The sequence below is a fragment of the Ursus arctos genome, unplaced genomic scaffold (genome assembly GCF_023065955.2).
Source record: "Ursus arctos isolate Adak ecotype North America unplaced genomic scaffold, UrsArc2.0 scaffold_7, whole genome shotgun sequence".
Taxonomy (NCBI): domain Eukaryota; kingdom Metazoa; phylum Chordata; class Mammalia; order Carnivora; family Ursidae; genus Ursus; species Ursus arctos.
Window position 1 is genome coordinate 62,842,327 of NW_026623089.1, and position 5,098 is coordinate 62,847,424.

Here is a 5,098-nt window from a genome sequence, read left to right on the forward strand (position 1 = left end):
GACAGATTAAAGTGAAGAGATTTTGATTCTTTGATTTATCAACCTCTTCATCATCCACAATCATATAAAATTCAAAGCGTACCAAGTCATAAATGAGAGTGAACGCCCTGCAAAAATCAAATAGGATGTTAGAACGGAGAGCTGCCTCTTCTGTGTACAGGCTGGGCAGCGGTCCAAACCAGGAGCACAGTGAGTTACAGAAATCCGGGATCCTGGCAGCCAAGCCAGGGCCGCGGTGAGGACTGGCCAGAGTGTTCTCAGGAGGACGCAGGGACAAAAGCAGTAATCCAGAAGCAAAGGTGAGTTTGGCAACAAGGCAGTTGGGGTAGGAGGTGAGTCAGGAAATTGGATTCAGGATTGCTGTCAAATTCTTTCCCTGCTGCTTGAGCCCATTTCTATTTTACCACCTTCAAACGTGCCAGCGTTCACTCCAGTGACGTCATAAGGCACCACTTGCCTCAGACGTCAGTCCTTTACAAAGTACCTCAATAACCCAGGTTGTTTTTCATGGTTCTGCTATTAATAGTGAATGGTGGCTCTGATTCATCAGGAATCATTCAAAGTCTATTTGCCTTTCACAAGTGTCTATTATTTTGGCTAAAGGACCAGGCATTCAGTGGCAGTGCTCTGTTGCTTTTATTGCTTTGCTACTATGTCACCGATAGGCACAAGAAGGGACGTTAGACTCCAAAGACATTTTCTCCTAATTTCTCTAACTTTCGAAGTGCTGCAAATTTCCCTGGTTTTTTGGGTTCAGTCAGCTGAAAAACAACAGAGTGATAAAATGTAAATCCTGGCTAAAGGGAACTTGTTCTGTTACTATAGAAGTCTCCTGCGCAGCAAAGGGGACCATCAACAAAACGAAAGAGCAACCTACCACTGGGCACCAGGGTGGCTCAGTTGGTAAGTGTCTGACTCTGGATTTTGGCTCAGGTCACGATCTTGGGTCGTGAGATGGAGCCCCGTATCGGGCTCTATGCTGAGCGTGGAGATTGCTTAGGAGTCTCTCTCTGCCTCTGTCCCTCCTCCTGCTTGTGTACTCTCTCTTTCTCTCTCTAAATAAATAAAATCTTAAAAAAAAAAAAAAAACAACCTACCAAACGGGAGAAAATATTTGCAAATCATATATCTGATATAAAGAACTCATACCACTCAAAAGCAAAAAACAAAACAAACACCCCAAACAACTCCCCAAACAATCCAATTTAAAAATGGGCAAAGAATCTGAATAGCCATTTTTCCAAAGAAGACGAAGACAGACAGATGGGCAAACAGGTATGAAAAAAGGTGCTCAACATCACTCATCATCAGGGAAATGCAAATAAAAGCCAGTGCGGTGTCACCCCACACCTCTCAGAATGCCTATTGTAAAAATGACAAGAAGGAACAAATGTTGGCAAGGTGTAGAGAAAAGGGAACCCTCGTACACTATCGGTAGGGATGTAATTTGGTTGCAGCCACAATGGAAAATGACATGGAGGTACCTCAAAAAATTAAAGATAGAACTGCCATGTGATCCAGCAATTTCACTCTTGGGTATTTATCTGAAGGAAAGGAAAATGCTAACTCAAAAAGATACATGCACTCCCCTGTTCATCACAGCGTCATTCACAATAGCCAAGACATGGAAGCAACCTAAGTATCCATCAATGAATGAACAGACAAAGGAAATGTGGCATACATACAAAATGGAATATTTTTCACCCGTTAAAAAAAACAACGAAATCCTGCCATTTGCAACAACATGGATGGACCTCGAGGGCATTACCTAAGTGAGATAAGTCAGGCAGAGACAATGCCCACGTGATCTCGTGATCTTGCTTACAGGTGGCATCTAAACAAAAACCCAGAACAGAGTGGTGGCTGCTAGTGGTGGGGGATGGGCAAGATGGGTGAACGGGGTCAAAAGGTACTGACTTCCGGTTATAAAATAAATAATTCCTGGGGCTGTAATGTACAGCATGGTGACTATAGTTAATAACACTGAACTGTATTTTTGGAAGTTGCTAAGAGAGTAGATCTTAGAAGTTCTCATTCTAAGAAATGTGGAGGTGGTATTAACTGGACTTACTGTGACCATTTCACGAGCTGTACAAATACCGAATCATGTCGTACACCTGAAACTAAGATGTTGTATGTTAACTATATCTCAATTTTTAAAATATCTGAATACATCAAGCAAGTAAAGGCAATATGTAAAAATAGAATAGTCACAGGTTTCTCAGGATGACACATTTGAGTTCAAATCCTGACTCTCTGTGATCTTGGGGAAATGACCTTTCCATACTTACCTGGAATACTAACCCTACCCTGCAAGGGTATTTGGGGATTCAAGATAATGTATGTACAAGTTCTTGTCCAGCAATGGTATTATTTTAATCAGAGACCGAATTTTGACCAGGAATTCAATGATCAGGCCTGGATAGAGTCAGGCTGAACACCACGCAGATAGCAAACGAATCATTTTAAAGGTGCTTTGTGCTGTGGCAGGACTGCAGCGTGGCTGGGGGGTAACAAATACAAGGGATGTGGGAGGGGCAGGGGAGTGGATTGCAAGTCAAAAACATTCTTTAGCTTTAAATATGCCCTGTGATAACTGTTCTGAAAACTCTGTACTAAAGATCTGTTTCACATTTAATTAAAATATTAAAAAACGAGAGAGAGAGAGAAAGGCCTTTTCATTCTTGGCAAATGAAACTAAAAATGTCTACCTTTACCTCCTCCCCCAAAGGGAAGAAAAAAAGAAACTTGCTTTTGTCTTAGGAAATACATAATGCTTAAGATAACTCGTTATTAAGTACATTATCTTGACTTCCAAAAATGAGCTCCGTGGGTCGGTATTAAATCAGAAGTATGCTTATTGCCTGTACCGTAGGGGGAAAAATGGCTTTAAGTATATTTGTATCCCTTTATTTGTCTTAAATCCTAAACATCCTGTTGTCATGGAAATGCATTCCCTGAGCATCATATAGGAGGTGTATTTGTATTCCACGTGAAGAGATTTCCAGTATTTCTCACATTTGCCAATCCCAGGTAGAAGAAAGCTTATTATCCAGGATTCATTTTTGATATATGATATCTGAGGCATCTGGCATGATTAATCCATGAGCCTGAACTGAAATGGAGTTTAAAGGAGGCATTGATAGCTCCAGAATGACAAGGAGGAGGAGGAGGAGAAGAAAGATAAGAATAAAACCAGCGAGCGGAGCGAGGGGACTTAGGTAAGAAGTGCCACAGATAAGGGTGGAGATTTCTTCTCTGTGCTTTCCTAATGCTGATAACCAGTCCTTTCAAAACGAAGGAATCCACCTGGCTAACTTGAGCAAAAAAAAGAAAGAAAGAAAGAAAGAAAGAAAGAAAGAAAGAAAGAAAGAAAGAAAGGAAGGAAGGAAGGAAGGAAGGAAGGAAGGAAGGAAGGAAGGAAGGAAGGAAGGAAGGAAGAAAGAAAGAAAGAAAGAAAGAAAGAAAGAAAGAAAGAAAGAAAGAAAGAAAGAAAGAAAGAAAAGAGAAGAAAAGAAAAAGAGTTTACTGAAAGAATGTCAAGCAGCTCAGAATCATGGAAAAGGTTAAAGCTTTGGAAAACAGGCACAAACCAAGAGAAACCAGGATGCTGGAACTGGAGCTAGAGTCATGTTACAGGAAAAGCTTGGCTAAGGAGACCTTGCAAATGCCAGCCACGCTCCACGACACGACTGTGCTCGCTTCGTCGTGACACTCACTCTAGACACAAAATTCCGGGGCGATGGGCTGACAGGTGAAGCGGGGCTGCGTCCTAGCAGCCAGGGGCCAAGAGGATCCAGCCTTTTCAACTTCCACAGTTGGAGGTAGAACCCCCACCTCCCACAGACGCATCAAACAGAAGGAGTCTTCAATGTTGCGCAGACCCCGCCAAGTGTACCAAGTTCCCCCACAGAAAATGTTCTTTTGCATTTATGGTTTATAAACTCTTTCAACCTTCAGAGAAGACTTAAAGAGGCTAGCAGTAAAAGGTACAGTTTCAATGGATATATGAAAGGAAAGGTATTTAGAAGCCCTGTAACAAGGCTACAAAGGCCTTAGCAAATGGGGGCAGAAGGATGCTAGAAGAAGTAAGAAAAAAATATATATCCTATTATTTCTGATAGATTTTTCCCTCACATTCGTCTTCCTATGTTTTTCTCTCTCCCTCCCTTGATGAATTTTCTTTCATTCTCAGTAGTGTGAAAAGGTATAAAAAGACATTCCCAGACCATAGGGCTTCTAGACCTTGTTCTTCTGTCTTCCTGGATCCATTTTCTCGAGGTTTATATATAAAGGACAACTAGTGGGCTCCTGGGTGGCTCAGTTGGTTGAGTGTCTGCCTTCGGCTCAGGTCATGATCCCAGGGTCCTGGGATTGAGCCCCACATAGGGCTCCCTGCTCAGCAGGGAGTCTGCTTCTCCCTCTCCCTTCTCCCCTCACTCATGCTTGCTCTCTCCCTCTCTCTCTCCCTCTCTGAAATAAATAAAATCTTTAAAAAAAAAAAAAAAAGGAAAATTAGTATACAATGTTGAAAATCCTGGCACATCACTGACCATTACTAGAAGCAAAATCTTCCAAATCTCTCCAAGAAATGAGACTGATTGAATTCAGGTGCTATGGTGAGATGAACCTTAGACTGAGTCATCAAAAAAACCATATTTCAGCCCAAAGTTTCACCTCTTAGAGGTTAGATGACCACAGGAAGCCCACCTACCCTCTATCTTGGTTCTTGACATGGCTGGAGTGACAAAAGACTATGTATGAAAGTTGAGGGGATCCCAGACAACTGTATTCATCCATCCATCCATCCATTTATTTTATTTATTCATTGAATACTTACTACATGATAAGCCTGGTGAATAACACACAAGGTTACTACCCTCAAGAAGCTGACATACTCGTAGGTTATTTATGGTTTGGATAGAACTCAAATGCCTTCAGTGACCAGAACAGACAAGTTGTGAGGAAGCTGTTTTTGTGTCAGCATTGAGTAGGGAAGCTGCTCTGCACAAGTCCTACCCAAAAACATTGTCTGCAGAAAGAAAGAAAGAAAGAAAGAAAGAAAGAAAGAAAGAAAGGAAGGAAGGAAGGAAGGAAG